We start from the raw sequence: 24,151 nt of genomic DNA on the forward strand, positions 1-24,151 counted from the left end.
TACCCTCAGGCTGATTCCTGGACAGGAAAATGGAGCACAAGCACAAACAGAAGTGTTTGTTTACAATGCTGAGGCCAAACAATGAGGACTGTGGTTAGGGTGTCAACCACGGCGTTTGGTTGCTGATCCGCAAAGTTACTTTTTATGTGTGGGTTTCATGGGGTAAGCCCTCTTGGTCTGGGGGGGGGGGGTGGGGTTTGTACTTTTTAAGCTCCAGTAACTCCACTGAGTACATCTGACAGATTTCTACTGACAGGTTCCCCTAAAACCCAGGCGCCCTTTTCAACACGGGCAGGGACGCAGTCACTCTGTGCTGTGTAAAGCCGTTTGTCGCGCGGTGTCAGACGCAGTGAGGAGGGAGAAGTTTGGGGAATGAAAAGAGTCTGGTAGGGGTCAATTGATTTCAGTCATCCTTTGGTCACTGGTCGCAGAATTTCCTGTCATTTTCCATTCACTGTGACTGAAAACCTTCAGAAAGCCTCCCAGAAACTTAATGCGGTGGCCTATGATGCAAAGGAGGAAAACTTAATGACCCTTTGTACTTTTGATTCCATCGAAGCAAAGTTTAAAACACTTTCTCAGCACAATGGTCCTTTTCTTCAGTGAGAACGGGTCCATTTAATCCTTTGGAAATCACCATGGGGGGGGGGGTTTTCTTGACAAATTATTTTTCAGTGGGTGGTAGCGTGTTGCATCTTTAAGGAAAAAATTAAAGGCACATTAACCATATGATGACGATGCAAAAATGAGGTTAGTCGAGTTTTATCTGCGCTGTACCAGATGCTGCTCTGCGCTTGTAATAACACCGCAGCCGTGTGTTAACTGTGAGTCATCTGTCCCTAACGGCAATATATTATGACAACACAGCAGAACCGGTTTTTGCGAGGTTAGAATCCACCTTAATCAGCATCGCAGGAGCACGCTAACTGTCCTGAATGTGAATTTGCTTCCTGTGGCTGATTAATCGTCCATTATTTCTCTTCATTCTTCCTCGCGGAGGCACAGGTTGATGGGGAGTAGGTGGGAGTTTGAATGTAACGGAATGTGTTATTGTACACAGAGATTAGGTGTCACAATCTATACACAAGCACAAATATACACAAATTCCCCAAAAAATATTTTGAATTGTCTCTACTAATGTAGACAGCACTCTGGAATAGAAGTGTTTATTCGCAAACTCGTTTCCTCCAACAAGTGCGTCTGATCTTTGTTTGAATTATGTCTACCGACTTCACTGAGGGAGGGGGACGTTTGACTGAGCGTTGCTAAGAGGCTCAACTTATGCAACAAAAGTTTGCAAAAATGGAAAAAAAAAAAAAAAGAGGAAGAGGAGACATTAAAGTTGCATCACTGTGCTAATGGATCAAATGACTACATGTAATAGGGTCATTAACGCACAAAAACAAATTATCATACTGTGCTGTAGTTTCCCTCAGCAAGAGTTTTGAAGCCGATAACTTTAGTTTTAGTTGTTTTTTTTTTCTTTTTGTTTTTTCTAAAAAAAAAAAAAAGCAAAGGCAAATATTTCCTAAAGGTTTGGTGAGGACTAAAGCAAAATGAATATTGTCCATCTACCCATCAATATTTAATTTAGATTTTATTTCCCTGGAGGAAGAAAATAAATGATTAAAGAGGTAAAAGAAAAGAAGCCTGAATTATATGCTAAAATTCACTAATATTTGCATACATGAGTAAAATCCGCCTTAAAATCCACATTTCCTTAGAATAAAACAAGTACATGACCGTATGTGGTACAAGCAATGTACAAAAGTACAACCAGACATTCCCATCGTGTAAAACAGATTTGATATTTAGAAATCGTCATGGAAAATTGGTATAAAACTTTAACTTTGCACTTATATGCATATATAGAAGTGACGTGAAGTGCATTAAATTACAACCCCTTCTTTACACAACATGTAGGAGCGTGTCAAGTTGTCTTGGTCATTGTATTATTGAGTAGAGTTTGTCTCACAATAAAGCTGTTGGAGAGCTCTCTGGGTATTCCTGTAATTGAAGCAATGTCAGCGGCAGAGCTTTGCTATTCTTCACTGTAGGGTCCAGAGAGAGAGAGAGAGAGAGAGAGAGAGAGAGATGGAGAGAATGAGAAGGAAGACAAGACAACAACTCCCATGCAGCCTCTCAGCCTCAACCTTGAGAGCGATATTTAAACACTGCCAGAGAAAATATGCTGTGTTTTCTCTCTAAGGGAGGCAAAACCAGGAAGGATTAGATGTAACTGATATGGAACTGCGGGTCTGTTCTAATAGTGATACAGTGATACTGTTGGACATTTTCCACCATGTAAAATCAAAACTGACATCCATTCTTTTTTTTTTTCCTCACAGTGAAAAGCCACCTACAAGATTAATAAAACAACAGTTCTATCAGGATAGCCAGAAGAATAAGATTAGGACATATTATTTCAAAAAGCTGCTCACAGAAATAATTATAGGTACATCTGCTTTGTACGGAATTACAGAAAGTTGCGTCCATTGGATAAACAGCCACATAAATGATGAAATCACAATATCTGGCTTAAACACGGCATCGCCCGGATTTATGGGTCATAGTCACAGAGTGATAAGGAGAGAAGAGAAATGAGATGAATGAGTGAATGGGGGGGAGAGGTAGATAAGGATAATGAGGTCAAAACCACTGTTATTAAGCCAATCAGAGAGATTGATACTGAGGTCTGTGGCCTTGTCTACTGAAATGAGACAATCAGAGATCTGGATATTATGTCTCCTCTGTGCACTGTACGGGATTTTACTTGGGGTCATTCAGGTTTTAATTTACAGCTGATCCTGCCGGTGTCCCAGTGCTACACAATAATGCGGTTATTTTGCGTTTCCACTTGCGATAGTACCTGGTACCTGGTACTTATTTTAGTACCTGCTCTGGAGAAGTTCCAAGTGAGCTGAGACGATAATCTGTGTGATGGCATCAGACTGTCGGCCACCGATTGGTCAGAGTGCCGTCACAGGAAGACAAGAGTCAATGCCGAACTGTAAATCAGTTAAAAAGACTTAACAATCCTTAAAATCTTGGATTATTCTCCAATAATTACCAGGGAAATGTCTAAAATGTCAATATTTAACGGAGGAGTCTGGTGTATTTAGCTACAACACTGCTGATCGTGAGCTGTATTTCACTCTGTGCTTCGGTCATGCAGGAAGTACTGAAGAAATATTCTGAATGAACTGATTCTAATGATTCAGTCACACTGAAAACAGCAGCTTTCCAAGTCACTAGTCACTCGTTTGTGTGTGTCGCGTGTAAAACAAACTCACGGCAGTTTCATGCAGCCGTGCCATGATGACTCCGCCCACGTTGAGGAGGTACTATACTGTAATGGAAACACAACCTAAAGTGTGCCGTGATGATGCGAGTTGAGCTGGGACTAAAAACTTCAAACTTAGCCTTTGTTACCGTCATTCTATCCACAATAATCAGCCATAGACATGAGTATCCATGTGTTTACTGATGTTATAAACTAAGTGAGAGGCTAACCAGAAGACTACGTCCACTTTTTCTCCGCCCAACATGTAGTTGTTAGTGATCACGTGCATAGATTGTGGCTGGTACGTCAAGACTGATGGGGTAAATGAATGATGAACTCTGCCTAAAACCAGTAAACATGAACCAAACACTCGACTTCTTAAAAAACGTGGTTGACTGACGGCAGCACTTTGAAATATCGGTTTAAGCGCAGAGCATTTCCATTTGTGTTCGAAACTTGAGCCAAAGTACTGCAATCCTATTATCCCTCGACTAAACAGCGCTATATCTCCTCCCACACGGATGCTTTTGTTAAATGGATGGAATGAGAAGCATCGAGCCTTTGTCCTCCTCGAGACTCAGGAGAGAGAGAGAGAGAGAGAGAGAGATCCACCGCTCCACACCATCACCATCAGGACTCTCTGTGCTTATGTTTAAGCAAGCACTTCAAACATGGGTCATTTCACCACCTAGTGTCATGAGGCTGTTACATCAGCCTGGCTTGTGCATGCAGCAAAAAAGGGAGATATGAAGTGGCGCCTGGAAAGAATGACACATAACATTGTACGTGGTTGTCTTTCTCAGTCACTTTGTATCCAGGAATAACTCGAAGTCATTACACTAACTACTGACACAGGTAATTTATGTTGATGGTGCGTGCCGTCACATTAGCGTGTGATACACGTTTAAGCTCAGATGTCGTCTAACGTCCATAATAGATTCTTGTCAACATTGCTTTTTTTTTTATTTTAACACACATTCAATATGCATTTTTTTTTTGTATGCATATTGGTAAATAGGTTTCATTTATTTTCTCTCACTTCAGTTAATCTCGTGTGGCCTGTGCGTTCTGAAGGACACGCCGTGTTGACAGTGGAACTATGTGGCAATAGATTCACGATGGACTAGCGAGTTCTGTGTCCATCTGAAGAGAGGAGCAAACACATTTAGTGAGGGCAAACAGACTGTGGAGGACAGCTCTGTGTGTGCGTGTGTGTGTGTGTGTGTGTGTGCTCTCCATGTTTGCCCGAGCAGGGATTAAACAATGGGATTAAGCAAACATCGGCCACAAAAAAACAGACTCAAATCACAGGCTTGATAAAAAACACAGTTACATGGGTCATCGTAGAAGAGGCTGATTTTTCCATACTGGCAATGTGAAATGATACTTTTTTTTTTGGGTTCCTGTAAAAGAACTATTCAAACAAGTTAAACTGTATACTCAGATAACCTTACTTTGATAACGTGAGTTAAAAACTCTATAAAAGTGTCAAACTATAACGGGAATACAGGCAGTGGGAAGAAAAACACTATGTCTATTATCCATTTTACATTTGGTTTGAAAGCATCAACTCGTACAATTGGGGAAAAATAAGATGTTGTGTTTTTTCTACTTGACGGATGAGGGGAAGAAGAGGAGCTGAAGGAGTTAAAAATGCAGCAGAAAGACTCACAGGTTTTTTTTTGCACATGTGTTCAAGCCGACAGCTGACAGCGTAGCGTAGTATCGATCAAGTCTCCGGCCTCGTATCCATCATATGAGAGGTGGACGGTATTGACGTGTGCATGTGCGGCTATTGCACAAATCTCTCAAGGCCCTGAAATCTCTGAGAAATAAACGAACCACGGCAATTCGTCTGTTATCAGAAATAGCAGATCTGAGATTGGCTGTTGTTAGCTGCTGTTTCCCATCTCGAGGGGGCCAGTAATTGTCATTGTGGACGTTAAAAGGGAGATGTTCGTCAGATCTACAACATGACAATGGCATTGGCTTTGACAGGTGGATGACAGTGTGGAGGAAGGGGGGGCGGGGGTGTTGCAGTGCAGAGTAGCTCTGCCTCAGACCCCACACACACACATGCTCATCCACATCCACTGACTCGTTTCCCGCCAGCAGGCCACCCCTAATCGAGATGGAGGAGCTCTGTGGCAGATCAAAATGCCTGCAGATGACAAGGTGGGAATGGATTAGTTCCTGCACCCTTGTCAGTGTTGCTCCATCTGCACCAAAGAGAGAGGAAGACAGATGGATTCCATGGCAGAAGGCTGTGAGGAGCAGGCAGACAAGTAGACAGAGGACAGACAGCGGTATTTAAATGTTTAATCGTGGGGTTATTCAAAGTTTGTTCCTGAATGAGTACTCTGCTCCTTCATGGAAAACTGAAGGGAATTTTGACTTTGTTGAGATGCAAAAGTCTTGGTACTGGGTTTATTTACACTTGACAAACACAATTCTTCCCTAATCCTGACACCCAGGGGCTCCACAGAAGGGACACTGGGTGCAAACCAGCAAGGGGAGCTCAGCTTCCTCTGAAACGTCGTCAAATATCTAGTGTAGTGTTGTATTTACATTTCAATACTAAACGGGCGCTGGAACACAATCAGGGAGGTGTGTTCACTCGTTCATTCAGAATCCGCTGTTTTATCACAGATTATGGATGCAACTGCCACTTGCTTGTGTTTTACTGTAGTCTAGTGTTTTTCAGGTACAGGCATACACTATAGCCTTTGTTGTTGTTGTTTTTTATTTGTCTAGTGTCTCCAGTGATTTCCCGTTCCGACCTGTCATTGTTGTTAGCATGCATGGTTCCGATCTCCCAAGGCCTTGTGTACAATATTTTTTGAACATCACCATCGATTTAGATGTTAACTGAGTGTTTCTGGGTTTTTCTGTGGCTGATGCCGATAGCTGAGACCCCTGATAAAGGATGTCAATATCCATGGCTGATTTTCTCTTTTTTTTTTTTTTCCCCTCCATCTGATCAAATAAGAACAGTTTAATGATCACAAAGGATACACAACATTACTTAAATTGAGTTATCATTTATTCAATAACACTGTCTCAGGGTCTGCATTTTCTGTCTGCACTGTAGTGAAAGATAATATATGAACTAAATATCAAATAAATGAAACAGGTTATCATAATTAACCTTTGTCAAGATAAACTTTTGGATGAAAAAATAAGGTTTTGGTGACTATAGAGCAACATTCATCAACATTTTGAGAATATTGAAATTTGAGTACATCTACATAAGTAAATTCATTAAATAAGAATTGGCCGAATTCAAAAAATGGCAATAAATCTACCTCACCAAACCCCATTAAACATCAGATTAATACTAATATCTTAAAATGTGACTCAACACCATATATAAAATAAATGTAATGCAAGTCAAACTGACTGTCTGTAAATATTTAATAAATATATATAAATAAAAAATATATCAAATATTTCCCATTCATTTAATTTTCTTTGTTCCAGCTCTGTTTTTCCCAGAAATGAGAATAGTCCAGGATGCTGGTGCCTCCATCCCTGCGAGAAAACCCTCCTTTGTTAACTGTGAACATGTCACTGCAAAGGCGACTCCTATCTTAAGTGCTGCAGGTGCTAGAAGGCATACTTACTGTGGAGAGAGTATCCTATATCCACCTGCACAGGCGGCGCCGGTGAGACCTCGCTACCCCTGGCAGTCTTTTACGGGTCACTGATCTCCCATTACTGCTCGGAGATCTGAGCCACGTTCCTAACAATCCCTCTCCTTCTTTAGCTCGGCTCAAGCATCAGATAAGACCATATTACGGGGCATTTGGGGGGGGGGGCGCTGTTGTACTTTACAGTAGGGTAGATCGTTAATAGTCAGAACAGTAGTGCACAGTTAACACTGATCAGTCTGTGGTAATTATATCTAAGCAATAACTGTGCTTTAGGACGTACAAGCGTTATCCAAAGATTTGCATTAAATTAACGTCAGTTAAACTCTCTGACCCGACTCTTAGGGTGTTGTCGTTCGCCCGCACTAATCTCATTGTCATTGGCAGCATATTTAAAGTAGATGGCCGCAATTTTAATTAAGGATTCTGTAGAAAAAGCCACCGTGTTTATAATCCAAACTGTATGGCGTAATATGCTGTTGGCAATTGGCCCGGTGTGTTTCACCTACGGTGATTTGGTGGCAAATGCTGAGAGACAGGTTAATGTTGTTTCCCCTCCTTAGGGGATTAATCACCTGGTCTCATAACAACCTGCCAACATAATCATCCTGGAGAGATAAGGAAACTCTGCCAACAGAAAACCTGGGAGACAGCAGGGGGAGACGCGCAGTACAGAGGAGGAAGGATAAAGAAATTAGCCGCGTGCATTTTATCATTTTATCCACTAAATATTTCTGTCAGTCTGACACTCTTTCTGCTCGCTTCGCCCGTCTATTTTTGAGGCTGTCTCTGTTTATTTATTTCCTGTCCTCCCTCTCAGGAAAGGTGATTCAATCAAGGGATATTTTTTTATTATTAATATTTATTTCACCTTTTTCTCCAGCTGAGAGAAAATAACACAAATACTGCTGTACTTGTTGTTGTGAGGCAGAAACGGCAGGTTTAATTCATGGATAAGAGATAAGAACCTCAGCTTCAAGGAATATCTTTCTCATCTCCTAAAAGAGAAAAAAAAAAGGAATTATTTTTAAAGGATATAGTTTCCATCCGTCTTGTTGTCAGCGAGTCAGGTGTGCGGGCTTGATCGGCGTCGTGGACGGATGTCAGGGAGAGAGCGAAAGAAAGAGTGGATGCAAAGCGGAGGACGGCGTTTTCAAGCGACGTGTCAAATTGAGATCGAAGCAACCCAATTTGTTCCCGTTAGCTGGGCATCTCTCATCGACATCTGGTGATGACAGTTTGTCTTGGATGATGTCCTTCATTTCACCTCCCAAGGTCTCTCCTGACACCCCCTCCCCTCTCCCCCCCTCCTCTTTACACTGCTTTCCCTGCATTGAGATCATAAATTGCCGAATATAAAGCCTTGTTTCCAGTCCGTTAGATGCGGCAGCCGACGCCAAGGGCCTTCACGTCCTGTTTTGTACCTCTGAAGGCACTTAGATGGAAAAATGTGCCGCTCTCCCACATACACCCCATACATATCTCTGATATGTGCGTGCATCATTCAAGCAGCAACCCCCGCAGCCCAGCTTAAACTGCTTCCCCCTTCAAGGCCATGACGTTTTGGCACCATGTATTGTAAGGGCCCACTTGGTTAGAAAACCGAAGATTAACAAAATGGCTCCACCAAAGGACAATATTCACCTTTCCTGACAGTTTGTTCTGTAATGACCCGTTGTTCGGGATGCTTTTTCCTTGGCGCTCATATTGCGGAATTGATCATAACATCTAGAAACCAGATGCATGAACATACTGTAGATGGAGCAGCCTAAATAATCTCAGCTTTTAAGCTTTTATTTTTTTACGATGGGCTTCTTTTTTTACCCCCTTGGGTGTCCTGCCATCTAAACTGGGCAGAGTCTCCAAATCAGACAACAAAATGTCTAAATAGGCATTTGTCTCAATGTGTAATTTTGAATCTTTCCAGATGTTTGTAATTTAGCAAATATCCAGAGTCTTTTTTTTTGTGGTTTACATAGGAATCATCCTACGATGCACTGGGACACATCATGAGTTGTGTTCCTGGATCGCTGGGTGTTTTCGGATCTTTCAACATCACACAGATCAGGGTTCTGGTTTTTAGTCACCGAGCCGCCTAGTGGCTTTTTCCTACGACCTCCATGGAAAACTTGATGGCTCTCCTCTTTGCTGCCCCTGTCATACGCAGCAGCAGCAGCAGCAGCAGCAGCGTGCACAGTAGGCGGTCATGCAGCCAACAGTAGCGTCCCTCCCCCAGGGCTATTGGGCAGCTGCTCAAGAGGTCGCTCCAGGGACTCACTACCAGAGCTGTGTACAGCCTGGTGAGTCACTCTTGCCCCTAGATGTGGACAACATTATACTTATGTACTTATCTGTAAATTATTTATTTTTGTAGATTCACATACCATTTGCAGGTGTGGTTCTTTTCTTCCCCTCCTTTTTTTTTTGGTGGTATGGTTACAGTTTGATAGGCCATTAATATCAAAGTCCTCATGTTGACTATAACTACAGAATTTCTTCCTCGCTTCACAACCTGATTCTTATCACTTTAAAAGCCCTTACAAACCCAGGCTCCACCCACATACAGTGTGTGTTTTCAAATACAAAACACGATGACTGTCTGTGGTTTGGTTTGCTTTTCCAATTTCTAATCACTTATGAGGTTACTGCAGATTCTGTAAATTTCTCACATCTTTCCAGATCATCATTCTATAGACCAGGGGCTTCAAACTCATTATAGTTCAGGGGCCACATCCAGCATAATTTGAACTCAAGTGGGCTGGACCAGTGAACAAAAAAGCATAATAACCTATGAACAACAAGAACTCTGAATTGTTTTTCCTCTTTCTTTACCTCTTTTTTTAAAAAAAACATGACATTTCTTGAGAAAAATAAGTGCAATTTCAGAAATATTATGCCTAAATTTACCATTTACACATGTGCATTACAAGCTACAGATCACAGTGGATCTATAATGTATCTGGAACTGAAAAATAAATGATAGTATTTGACATTACATTTTCACAAATCCATCCTGCGGGCCGGATTGGATCCTCTGGTGGGCCGGTTCTGGCCCACGGGCCATATGTTTGACACCCCTGCTATAGACAAAGCCGTCATTAACTAGTCATGTAAACACTGTACATGTTTGACACTTTTTTTTCTTGTCCGGGTCCATGAAATGCCAGTGTTTTCACAAGCCCGAGCGCAGCAGTAAAAGCAGATCTTCCGGAATTATTTACCGGAAATTTCCTCAAATCAGTGACCAAAGCACGAAAGTCACGTGCGTGACGTCTATAAACGAACCGGTGAACGTTAACATACACGGAAGCGAGTGTTAAAAATGGTTGTTCTTACGGCTGCGTGACAAACAGGTGCCGCTCCGCTGCTCCCAGCACACGCAGAGACGAGTTGTTCTCGGGCTGTCACTGAGACAATTTCAATGTCAAAGGAAATGGTTATGGAGCTTACTTTGGAGCGAATGTTCCAGCGTTGGTCGGCGCGATGAATTGTTTGAGCGAAAAAAGTGCCCTTACAATTAAACGGAAAGAATGCCTTTCTACCCAACCCCTCTTCAGCGTCGCCTCTATATGAATCGTCAATATTGAAATAAAGTATTATGAACAAGTTCCAAGGCCAGATGACACCTCTGTAATCTATTCATTGCAATTCCTCTCTTTTCTCACCTTAATTGCTGATCTTTACTCTCTCGGGTGGTCGAAATGTTACACTTTGTGTTTCATCTGACTTGTTGCCATGGTTGCTGCCAGAGAGGTGTCAATAAAGGGGAAGTTTGCTCCTCATCTACTTTAGGAAGTTTGTCAGGGACATCCAGTGCATACCTTTATATAATGCATACCTTTATATAAACACCACTCACAACTGGATACTGACTAGACACAGACTGAAGATGTGTCTCTGTGATGGATTTGTGATGAAGTAAATCAGTCATTATTTACTTATGCAATTAAGGTGTCCTGGAAGTGTGTATTTAACCTTGTGATCTGGCTAAACACAGTCTGATCCTCTCTCAACAACAAGGTCTTGGACTTAAAAAAACCCAGATTATTTCTCTTTTGAATAAACCTCCTCAAGTGTTGCCTCCCATCTTCTTTTATCTCCTTTTTGACCTAATCCCATGTTTGCTTCCTGCAGCATGCTCACACATTCCATCCATCACACCGTCCTGTATGATAGCTCCCCCTGTTGGCCCACTGTTACTCATTTCCCTGTTGTGCATTTCACATCCAGTGTGTGACATTGTCTACTTTGACCTTGTAACTTGATTCCTGTTGTTTGTAAATCCTAAAACCTGCTTTCGGAGATTCTGTATTTGGCCAAACCGGCGGATTGCAGATCAAAACCAAATAGTGGCAGATTTCACCCAGGCTAGTGCCCCCTTCACTTTGATCATCATCATCTTTTAGACTATCAATACAACTGCTGAGGTTCAGTTGCTCTTAATATCTAATAAATTCTATAAACATTTGTCTTTATGTTAAGTGTGTTGTGTACCTGTTGTAAATCCAGTAACCAGTTGTTTAATTGAAATGACCCAGAGCAGCATTAAGTCCACTATGTAATGACATATTTACTTGAAGATTACATTTTGATTGGATTATAATGATTTAATTCCATTGCTGCTTTGTTAAACAACGATGATTTTTCCGTTTTTAACAGAGAGCCAGATGTAGGGACATGTTTTAACAGACAGACTGTCTTCTGCTAAAAATCCAATGCGTAACTATAGCCTTCAAACCTCTCTCTTCGATCTATCGGTCTATAATCCTTCCAAGCCATATAAAGATCTCATTTTCATTATGCTCTACTTCAGGACAGACTTAATTGGTGATTAGCGTCTGCAACTTGATCTCCCCGTGTGTTGTGCGTTGTCTTTTGATAATACTGACGTGCATTAAGGATACATGTTTTCCTTCTGATCACAGGCCAGCGGTATTCTATTTCACCTTCTGTTGGCATGTGTTCACGACTGAAGCCCCTGGTTATTGGATCCATTATATATATATATATATTCTCTCCCTGCAAATATGTTTGCTGAAGCCTATCAAAGAAATGCCATTGCAACCTCTATTTCCTCTGCTGCTAAGCTTCTCTTGAGCCTGGCTAAATTAATTTCCCTTTTCCATTCCTCCTACTCAGCTTTCCTGGACTCCCTCAAATATAGACATCCAAAACTGAAATCCCATCAGTAGTTAGATGATTCAATCGTTTCTCTTAGGCATGCCTGTCGGAGAGCTGAGTGCAGATGGAAAAAAAGAAAAAAAAAGAAAGAAAAAAGATTGGCTCTCGGTTTCATTTGAAATATTTAAAACAGTCTGGCTAATTTCCAGTCAGCAGCTAAAAAAAACCCCGTCAGAGCTGAATATTCCTTTGAGATAATCACTCAGTGTTATCTTAGACCTAAAATAATGTATTTTCCCCTATAATAGCTAAAAAATCTACAAATAGTTGATCACTGATCTCTCTCTGTCTCACTACTTTATCAAACCCCGTGACCACAAATCAGTTTCAACTAGTTTCCTTGTCTGGCTTAAGGCACAAAGTCATGCATCAATCCTCCCTCATGATTTCGTCCTCTACCCTTTTTAATAAGGATACTTTTGATGCCTGTTCTATGCCTGCACAATGCAAATCGGCAGTTGTTAAATACAATTACTTGAATGTAAGAATAATTTCAAACATGACTTTTGTAATTCACTATTGGTGAGCCTCCATTTTTCTTTATTAACCTGCCTGCCGGTGGTTCAAGATACACGGGTACTGACTGGTACTTCAAAGTGTGATCATCATAGCCTTTCTTTCTTTTCTGGCTCCATATTCATGTGTAAAACCTTCCATTTTTTTCTCTTTGTCTTACTACAGTCGTTCATATAACACATTTTTTTTAGCTCCTAGGTGTCTTAGATCTGTCAATTAATCACAATGAATGTTAAAGGATTCACCCTCAGAAATGTGACGTGTTTGTAAATCCAGGCATTCTGCTCATAGAATGTGTTGATCTTAATATTGTTATCACGTGTTTGTAGAAATAATATTCACCACTAAATATTGTATTATTGTAGTAGTACAACAATGACAGAGATGATACTATTAACGTGTCAAAGAAACCGCGAGCAGCAATCTGATCATGTTTGAATTGTAAAGAGAAACAGATGACGCATTTATTCAGTTTAATTCAGATCTTATCTAATTCAGTTTACCTTAATGTTGTATAGTTTTGCATATTTAAACCATGTGTTGTCTTTATTGTGCTCCCTTAAACTGGCGAAGCTCCTCTTCTAAGAGGCGTTCCAAATGGAGGTAGATCCACATGCCCCTGTACGCATCGAGTAGACATCAGGACCAATCAGACCAATCATGCGGACGATGTCTGCGGAGTGATGAAAAAACGTGTTTGCTGTAGTTTTTCAAGAGCGAGGTCTATCCGGTAATGGGGTTGAACGACTTTTGCCCGGGGGGGTGGGGGCTCCGTGGAGCAAGTCACTTAAAATGGAAGCGATCGCCGGATCAAAAGACAGCTGCGCTCCAGTGGCCGCCATGTTGGGTGTATACAAAAGCCGCTAGGCTTTGCTTCTCTGTCATCATTATGTTCAGCCTGTCTCTGCCATACCAGGGGATTCTGGAGATTTTGGAGCTTCTGTAGTTGGCACATTTGTCTGGGTTCAGGTTAGACAATCAAAACACCTATTGAGATTCAGAACCTCTTATTATCGAATCAGTTATATAAATATATGTATTTATGTCTGTTGTCTGTAGCAGGCTTTGTTCAACTTGGGTGAAAAGGCTCATCAACTGCCTCACGGCTGTTTACACCTTGTCTATATTTGGCGTATCGGTGTTGCTGCCGCTCTCTGATAGTTTGATAGGATGTTTGTGTCTGAGTGAGTTGTCATGCCCTATACATGAACCCTTGGTAATGTCAGCCGGAGAAGAGGGATGAGTTGAGGGATTTATTCCTTGTGTCGCTCAGCGTCTGCAGTGCTGAACAACATTTTTTTTTTTTGTTGCGAGAGACAAATAAGTCTCGGTGGGATTTCTCCTTTCAGACGTGTAAAAATGAGAATCCACGTCACGCTTTCCTCAAAAAAAACCAAAATATTGGAAAGCTAAAGTGACTGCCCCCCTGCCTGTTCTATCAATGTTACGTTTTCAATCCAGCTTATTGAAGCGCAGTAGTCATTTCCTGTTTGATCTCCAGTAACAAGATAATTGGGATGTGGAGGGATTATTGCAACACCTTACAGTTAAGTCTGCACTGCTGAGTTATCAGATTTTCCCAGTATTTTATTAAGGAATAACATATCCAGTCATGTCTCGTATAAGACTTTAAACTTCACAGCTGTTTCACTTGCAACCCCAAAGGGGTTAATTCTTTCATTTGCTGCATTATCCCTCAATCTGAGTCTATTAAAGTCATGTAGGACACAGGTAATTTAATCCACAAGCCAAGATTACATTGAAGTTGATATGGCCTAATGATGAAGCATTGTGTTTGGGGGTTTGGTTAATAGGATTTTGTAATGGATGACAGAGACGAGGTTAATCATGAGCTATAAGGAGCACAACATACTATAAAACTGAACAACACTTTTTGTGTGACTGTCATCTAGTGCCATTTTAGATTTAGTCTTAGTTGTTTGGACTAAAATGCTAATTAGATTTAGTCAAATTTTAGTCATTTCTATATGTGATAGTTTTAGTCTAGTTCTAGTCGACGAAAAGTCAAAAAGGCTTTAGTCTAGTTTTAGTCAGTTTTAGAAGTATAGTCTTTTAACAATTTAATTTCAGTCAATGAGTATTTTTTTCTTCATATTTCAACTGTTTTTTTCATGAATTGATGAATCACACAAGAGTGTCCCACATAAGAAATTTAATTTCCTCCACCAGTGGTGCGCCGCTTAGAAAGGCTCTGGACGAAGGTGTCAGGCGGCTCCGGGGCCACGGACATGTACTCGCTACACCTTCTCCCGCCCGCCGGCTGCCTCCCCCCCACCGGGGGTTGTTGGTGGACCCGGGGGACGGGTCCCTCTGTCCCAGGCGTGACTTTTAAACGGAGTGGACTGTCCTCAGTGCACCCCAACTGCATTGCGTAGCCAGGGCGGGGAGCGGCCCACGTAAATTGGTGCACCAGGGGTCGGCGGCGATGTCGGCAACCCACCCCGAGCCGAGGTTTAAATTGACAGATTACGCACACAATAAGCAGAAGTGTCCGACAGACCACCAACTAACATTTACGTCCATTCTCATTGCTCCATCTCGTCACCACCTCTTTATCGTCATGAAAAAAAGGGGCGTCAACACTGGCCAGGGTGAATTAAGATTTGCAAGTTACAGATACATTTAAATGTCCCCCCCCGCCCCAACAGGACAGCATGTCCCTTTGCAAAAAACACTAGACAATATTTCTACCATAGTGTCACATTCCCCCTTTCAGCCTCTTTGAAACATTTGCAGTATCAGCTCAAGGGCATTTTTTTCCCCCCCAAGATGCTTAGTAAAGGAAGAGTGTGCCTCACCACTTACAGTGCATTTCCCCAGGCCAGGAACTCGGCTGCACTTTTACAAGACCTTGAGGTCTCTTTGATTTGGGCACAAAAGAGTATCCGAGCATCTTGTTCAAATGTCTCACACCGAGCTAAGCAGCTAAACAGGTCACTGCAGAAGCATCAGTTAGGTTTAGGATCATCTAATTAAGTTGGCATTCATTTGGAAAGTAAAAAAATGCATTTGTCACTGACAGATTGCACCTTTTGGACAATTTCGTCTCCGTATCTGCCCTTCACTCCCTCATCCCTCAGTGTGGACAGGCTTGATTGTTTTCGGCCGACACACTGGAGCTTAGATAAACCTGAATTTTCACCTGGGAGGTGTCGGGTCTTGACACACAGTAATACCGCCCTCCTCCTCCTTTTTTGTCCCTTTCTCTCCTTTAGCTGGCAGCACATCCGCAGCTTCCTCTCCTATTTTTCAAACACATGAATAATAATTACACGCTGTGCTAATTCATTGTTTCTCTCTACCAGTATTTTTCGGAATTCATGCATACTTAAACTGCTATTATTCTGATATGGGTCATTTCATGGCAACAATAGGCTCTGCACTGCCAGGTCTGTGGTTTCTCCTTGGTCTCCTTCGATGTTTCATTGCCTGCAGGGGCCATGAATCCATTTGATTGTACAGCATCAGCAGACAGGTTGGCAGAAATATGCAGTTTTCATAGCCTCGAAAATGAATAATAATTAAAAAGAAGAAATACTGTTACGTCGGTCACCAATAGCTGGATAGGGATCTGTGTTTCGACAATGTTGCTTCGTGATGGTACAGTTTCAAAGGCAAGTGTATCCCTGTTTTATGATGCAACTGTAATAGTTTATTAAATGATAAATGTGTCCAATAATGTTATAAACAATAAAATTTCACTGGTGAAAAAATTAAACGACTATAAGTGGTACAAATATGTCATACATGGCTAAGCATAACATGCTTTACAAGCTGCTCTGCCAGGTTAACACAGAAACACTCCTGAGAACTGGATTGTGTTTCCTCCTCGTATACTGCCATTAGTCATTGAAATGCTGCCATTTTCATTCATTGGATAATTGAGTGTTACAGCCGGACCACACAATTTCCCGGGCTTTTACAGAATAATAAACAACACTGGGTAAAAACAGCAAGGCTCATTCACTAGATATTTTATAAGCAGAGGTAATGAATAATTATTTCATGCACAGGCTCAACAACAGAACGGGAAGGGAAGGGAAGAAAAGAGGGAGATGGTTTTCCAGAGAGGAATGTGGCCTGCAGGAGGATATGGAGAATTAATAAAATGCAGTATTTGTTTACTTTATCTACCTCTAGAAACAGTTTAAAACCTGATTAAATAAATGCACTGTTTTCTTGTCGACAGACAAAACTCGCAGGGAACGCAAAATATTTCCGCCCAGGTAGGGTGGTCGATGTGTTGCCATGGGTACTATTAGTTGGCGGCAGCTTCGGGTTAGCGGGAGGAGCTAACGTGTAGTCGTGCTACGATGCCAACAACCACAACCCTATTCTTTTACACCTTGGGCACGCCTGCAGGACGTCACACTGGGGGCGTGGTTAAATCCTCGATTCCACTTCTGCTTTTGAAGGTCAACATCGTGTCGTTGTTTCCTAGTAATAAATAATGAACATTAACCAACTTCAATGAACTTGTTAAAATGATGACTGCATGTGTACTTTCATAGGCGTTTGCCACTCGATCATGCATTCACATGATGAGAAGTTCTACTCTTTCTCCCCGTCCTCCATCTGAACCCAGTGTTTATCTGTGCTGCCAACCCTCCTCCATCCTCACGCTACACATTTCTGAGGAAGCACAAGCTACTCATTTGCATCATCCAGTATGTTTTGCGCGTGTTTGTGCGTGTGTGTGTGTGTGTGTGTGTGTGTGAGCACATGCATCGGTATGCGCCCTGACTTATTCTCTTCATTCCTAAATCTAATTATTCCAACTGGCCTGGGGACAGCGCCCACTCAATAAGCAAGAGGAGGAAGCTGGTCACAGATGAGAATGGAGCTGACAAAAAACCAGTCAGGCTGCAGAGAGAGAGAGAGAGAGAGACAGAGACGGAGAGATAAAAAAGAACACAGTGAGTTCTTAAGAAGTGGGTCACTGTTTTCTATAACTCCATCCATTTTTGGAAGCGAGAGAAAACATTCTGTCCAAAATGGACTGACCCAGCCAATTATGAATCCACAGCTGCGGGCCACCATCCAATATTGTGAAAATTCAAAGACCGGCTTCTTTGTGGTGCACTTCATTAATTGTACCTGAAGTATAACAGCACGCAGTCACCGCAGAAAGCATATTTATATATATATATATATATATATACTGTATATATATATATATATATCTGAAGAATGTTGCATAACATTCTTTACATTCTTCACCCCCATTCTTCACCCATTCTTCACCCCCCCCCCCCCCCAACCCCCCCCCGCCCCCATGTGATTATTTTGTATTTATAGTTTAGTTTAGCACTTATGATTCCTTGATAAAGTTGTTTCAACCTAAATAAATAGTCCCTTTTTTCAAGATTCAGGCTTGTTATTGTGAGGTCGGGCACCGATTTGGTGAAACAAAGCATAATTAAAAACAGGAATACCACTTGGAGTCACCACCCTTCCCGCACAGTATTTTCATGAGTTTGGTGGACTTTATAGACAAGAAACACACTCGACAAAGTTATCAGGCAGTGGCAGTTCATTTATGTAAGAACCAGCATTACTGGATATGCTCTGCACCAAGGTCTTTTGCCATCCAAGTCCATCTGTGTCTTAATCCTCTTCAACTGAGTTATCACGGCGGCTCCACAGACAGAATGAGCACGAACTGGAAGACGTCGACGGACAGGCGCGGAGAATACTGAGAGCCAGAGCTTGGCAGAGTTCCGATCCTTACGATAATCTCCTCAGATCAGAATCCTGCCTTGACTTATGCAGATCCTCTCCCACCCCACCTACCCGGCAACCCTCTCTCCGTCTTCTGCTTGCCTTCCTTCATCTCGGCCTCCCCCTCGTTAAAACTCTTAATTGACTTATTCACAGCTGCTCGTGGGCTGGTTCACTTGGGACGAGCCTCCACCGCCGGAGCAGATTTTCTCATCAACTCCAAGTTCACGAAGGTGCTTGCTGTCTTTTACTCGTCCACATACATGCACAACGATGATCGCCGAGTGTGTCTGCTTTGGTTCAGTGTGATGTGTGTGAGTATGTGCCCACGACTGCATCCTGCGCTCACATTTGTATTGGTAATTCCTAAATTGTGACAATTAACTCGCAAGAAAATCATTTATATAGTGTTTTACGCAATAGGGAGTAGTGGCTGTGTACATAAAATATTCATGTTAGCAGGTAAAACAATAGAATATTATAGAATATTCAACAATTTCAGCTCTAAAATGACTTATTACAGTAATCTGCTTTACAAAGCATCAATAGAATTCATAGCAAACACACACACACAGCCCTCTGTCTCATTTTAAGATAAACCATTACATTTTCTTTAGCCTTTCAACCATCTCTCTCAACCCTCAACCCCCCATTGTCCTTTTATCTTGAATCTGTAATAATAAAGGCCTCTTCAAAAAGCGCGTGTCCTTAATGTAGATGTAACCTTTTCGAAGTGGCAGGAAATGAGATTTCCCAAAATACACCACGGAAGCAGGTCAGTGGAAGCAAGTGGCCAGTTGTTACCTGTCCAAACTGTCATCTGTCATCCAAAGACATATCCTGTCCTGCCAAGGTGTCTGTCATCACTACATCATCCTGTCTCGCTGCTAATGCCTTCGATTCCTCTGCGCAGGCTGTAGTTGCAGTCCCCTCTCTTTTCTGATTTGTTTTTTCAGAAAACCTTTTTTTTCTTCTTTTTAAATTTGTTGAATCGTTTTAAAATCCAGCTTCTTGGATTCAATCTCGCTCGAGTCCCAGTGGCCGCATGTAACGTTCACACCCGGACAATAAACTTCTCTATCGTTCATTTACTGCTTCCATTTCTTTTCACTTTTATATCTTTATCGTTTCCCTCTTGTCTGTCTCTTTTCCCCCACATTCCCAGTGCATTTCTTGGCTGTATTAAGACATTGGTGTCAGAGCATGCGTATGTGTATTTATTTCCCTTTTTAGGACCTTTTATAGCACAAACACTGAGTTTGTCAGGACCAGTAGTCCTAGTGGGGACCAAAACCTGGTCTTAAGGAGGCAAAACATTTGAATTGTGTTAAGGATTAGGGATTAAATGGTTCCAGTTTAGGTTAGGGATGATGCTTTTAAACTGTCCTAATGAACGGAAGAAAAGACTAGATGTGTGAATGTGTGCGACCACAGATCGAGAGGATGATAAACTAGTATTGTTTTTAATTGTCAAAAATAAAGCGTTGCATATTTACCATTTATTTACCATTCATTTGATTTATTTTGAAAAAAAAGTCACGTATATTGTTGCACTGAGCATTACAGAATCCCATTAATAATCAATCTTTAATATTCAGACTTGCATTAACCATTGTATAAATACATTACATACATTATTACACAAAGCCATGTGACGCTCAGGCTGCAGCGGATAGATTTGGTGTAAACTTAATAAAGGAATTCTAGATGCTTAAACGTGTCTATTAATCGTGTGCAGACAGACACATTATTTCTGAGCATTAGCGAATCCAATAAATTACACTCTCGACAAGGAGCAGAGTGAAATTAGCTTTTAATGTTTTGGATTATTTGATGTATGAGAGTATGACAGAGGTTTAGTGTTTGTGTATGGTCACACTTTGTATCTCTGTGTGGATCAATCACTTAGACACAGAGGTTGTTTTTTTTTTTTTTTCCCAGAATGGGGATGCATTGCCTCAAAGGGCAGCTCGAAGAGAATTGATTTTTATAGGTTTTGAAGTAGGAGCTGGGTTTAGGTCAAAGTCTTTCAAATTCATGGTAAGGACTGGCCTTAGGCGTGAGGTAGCAAAGGTTATTTTTTTATATATATGTTTTGGAAGGATATTTCTAAGGATTGTTGCGCTTGATAGATCAATTAATCACATGTGTAATGTTACTGTAAACATCAGTGAGGTCTTTGACTTGTAGGGAAAGATTTCAAGTCGAGGTGGGCAAGATATAGTGTCTAAGATAATATCATGATTGTAGTTTTGAAGATAAAAACTTTGACTTTATCAGGTGTTTCCTTGCCTTCATGAAACCCCTGCAGCAGCAGTGAGCAGGATTCAGTGTCACACGGTCCACCAGTGGGCCAGCCCCTGTAAGTTAGTCTTTGAAATAGTTGTATTAGTTGCTCTTTCTTGTTTGCTGCTCAATTTACCTTAGAGCATCTGCATGTTTACCCAGAGTTCAATGTTTATACACTGTAGTCCAATTATAAGTCTTAAGGTTTAAAGGAACAACGGTGTTTCCATTGATCTGTAAGCCACAATTAATGACTTAAAAAATTAAAATCAAGATTATTGTGTTTTGCCCATGTCTCCCACCCCTAATTTCAAGTGCAGCGTCTCCTTTCTCAGATAACGCTGAGATAATAATATGATATTGACATCAGACAGCGCCTGTTGGTGTGTAACATTCAAGATTTTGTTTTATCTGCCTTTTATCAGAGCCACTAAGAGACGGGAGAAAAAAACAACAACTTAAAAACAATTGTTCTTACAGTTGTGTTCGTGCTCGGCGCCTTTCTCTGTGCCCTTTGTACCCCACACTTCACACCACTCAGAGATTAGTTCCCAGAGTGGTGCTCGCTCCAGGAAAATGGCCTCATTAACAGCCAACGAAGCCACACCGAGGGCAATCGGACTCTGTCTGCGATTAGGCCACACAAGGCTCTTAATCTGCCCCGTACATGATGGACACTGGTGGAGAAATTGAAACCATCCACGGCAGGGCAGCTCTGTTATTATAACATAAAGAATGGTTATTAAAGTGTCTGCAGTGTGGGAGAGTCAATCCCAATCAGCTCTGGAGCTGCCTCTGTTCTCTTGCTCTCTGTGTACTATCTCTCTCTCTCCCTGATTTCATTGTCATTCTTTTTCCTAAACACACACACTCTTTCCAAACGCTCACTTCTGTCTCTCCCTCTATTGAGGTGCTGTGGGGATATTGAAACATTAAGGGCTTTTTCGACTTCTTTAATTACAATTATTTCTAATCCAGTGCAATCTAACTTTCAGAAAGAGACTTAAGAATCAGAAAAAAAAAAAATGACCTTGTGCAGCCGCTCTGCAAAAGTTTCGTTTTTAAAATGTTTAGTTTTCTGTGCCAGAGAGAAGATTTGATTTTTTAATTATGGAGGTCGTAATGATAGCAGTGCTCTGCATTACAGAGTAGGTTCTAAACTTCCATTTGAATACATTTACAAATAATGTATGGAACCTCTTTTGAAACGATGCGAGCATCCATTCCTGAAGTGAACATGCCAGTAATGCATTGGTAACACACCAAAACAAACAGACCTATCTCTATAACCTTAAAGGAATACTTCACAGATTTGCTTTTAGCTTTGTATTACTAGAATAGGGGTAGTATTTTTGAAAAATTGTGCTTCTCAACCTCAGTTTCCCCTAAATTGAGAAATATCTTCATTCTTTCGCTAGTTCCGCACATTTTAGACCCACTCGTAAGGGGGCGGGACCTCGTTCCCAGAATGTAAACAGTGTCTGCCATCTTTGCTAACAGTTAAGCTAACAGGACCAAGTGTCATGTTAGCATAATACAAAGCTAAATGCAAATCGGTGAAGTTTTCCTTTAATACATTTTCTGACTCGGCTACCTTCTGCAAGCATTAGCAATGTCCTGCTGTTGTGAAATGCTAAAATATGTTTTTTTTTTTATGTCACTGTTGCCTGAATATAATGTATCATAATCATAATAGTTAGTGTTGTGCTGTGGTGGCTATTTCTTCTTCATTATCATCTTCTTCTGCCATTTATGTCTGTTATAGTTATTCCACATACTTCAACATAGAAACTTCAATCAAACTTAAGCTCAATTGGGCCATTATTGCTTGTATTTGTCCAACTGGAATATGAAAAAATATAAAATTTATTTAAAACATTCAAAAACACAAACCGTCAGTTTCTTACTAGTTCCATATACTTATATTCAACCTCTTACAAACCTCAAAATGTTCTGTGTCAATTAAGACATTATTCTGTCCATTTATAATTTTGGAATATTTTATGTATTAGTATGCAACGTTTTTGAAAAACAATTTCTCATTCATTGAAACACACTTCACACTTATTTTCCTATAGATAGCTTAAAAATAGCTTCATTCAAACCTCCAAACATTCCCAAAAAGTGAGACTTTCATCCCTCAATTCAGCTCTTTCATGATCTCCACAGATTTTTCACATTTCACGCAGTTAAAAATGTATGCAATTTTCAGCCTATTGCACAATTTTACATTGGTGCTTATTGCATGGAAGGTTCAGAGCTAGGCTGGATGACTTAACATGCGAGAGTGTTGAGAGGTTGTTCAACTCTTCAACTTGCTCTTCGGTTCACAAATTTCCTGCTTCATGCATGATTTTCAATCAGAACGTAGACAAATTTGCCTAGTGTCATACAATGTGACTACCAAAGCACAGTGAAGTACAGAATTTTTACCGCGACTCTGCGAGTGAGAGGAGTATTCCATAGGGTACAATTTTAAACCGACCTATTCTACCCTTGGGCAAAAAAACAAAAGTCCCCAATTTTACAACTGCCATTTCTCAGCTATTGTAGACTCAATCTTCACAAAACCAATATCGTGGTTGTTCAGCCAAGCCTTGTGACACTCGCGTTGAAGACATTTCAGCAATACAAACTGTGGTCTTTGTTTTGCAAGTAGTAGTTCGGGAGCTGTGTCAGTGGTCTCTCTGTGTATTCTTAATGGACCTGCTCTGTACCATCACTGTAGCAACGACTAACTGCAGGTAAAACACAGCTAATTCAGATGAGCATATTAGACTGCATGCAGGTAAACACACACAGTGACACTAATTCGGTTTTCTTAATGTCATGTAAGCACGTTAGTCCGACTAAAATCGAGCTAGTCTAAGTCGGACTAACACACCTAAAAGAGGCGATTCATAGTCTGATTCATAGTCCGATTACTCCATGCTTTACATTACATGATTACATTACTGCATGTGTATGCTAAGTTCGACTAAAGTCGGACATGGCATTCCGCGCATCCACCAAAAATTTCCACCTACTTCCAAGTCAAAGGCCGTAAGTAGGAGGAAATTCGTTTAGGAGTGGGCGTATAAACTGTAATGTTGCCAGAAATCATACGGCGGCGGACAACCCAGCAACCACAAGAGCCACACTTCTAATCTAATTTGTATCACGATAAACAGCAGGTACGAAACATGCAAAACCACAGCACGATCCATCTCACTGTCCATCTCACCATTCGCTGTTTGTTTTTCTGTGACAAGGTCAACGGGAAACTGATTAAATATGCATCAGCTTATAGAGAGATACAGCGCCACCTATGGAGGTGGAGTCAGACATACACAACCAATAAATAGTTTTTCTCCTCTCCGCATGTATACTCAGACTATGGCCTTAGCGTAATTAAACTGGGATGTGAGGCTTTTATGTCCTGACTTTACAGATATACAAGAATATACAATATATAAGAATATACATGTCATACAGTGAATTAGCTAGAGTGTCA

General features: G+C 41.1%; 1 protein-coding gene across 1 annotated transcript in view; it reads left to right on the plus strand.

Moving 5' to 3' along the window:
* LOC131455550 (ephrin type-A receptor 6-like) overlaps positions 1-24,151 on the plus strand; it is a 307,078-nt gene that overhangs the window by 64,800 nt on the left and 218,127 nt on the right. The window lies entirely within an intron of this gene.

This window comes from Solea solea, chromosome 2 (genome assembly GCF_958295425.1).
Source record: "Solea solea chromosome 2, fSolSol10.1, whole genome shotgun sequence".
NCBI classification, from domain to species: Eukaryota; Metazoa; Chordata; class Actinopteri; order Pleuronectiformes; family Soleidae; genus Solea; species Solea solea.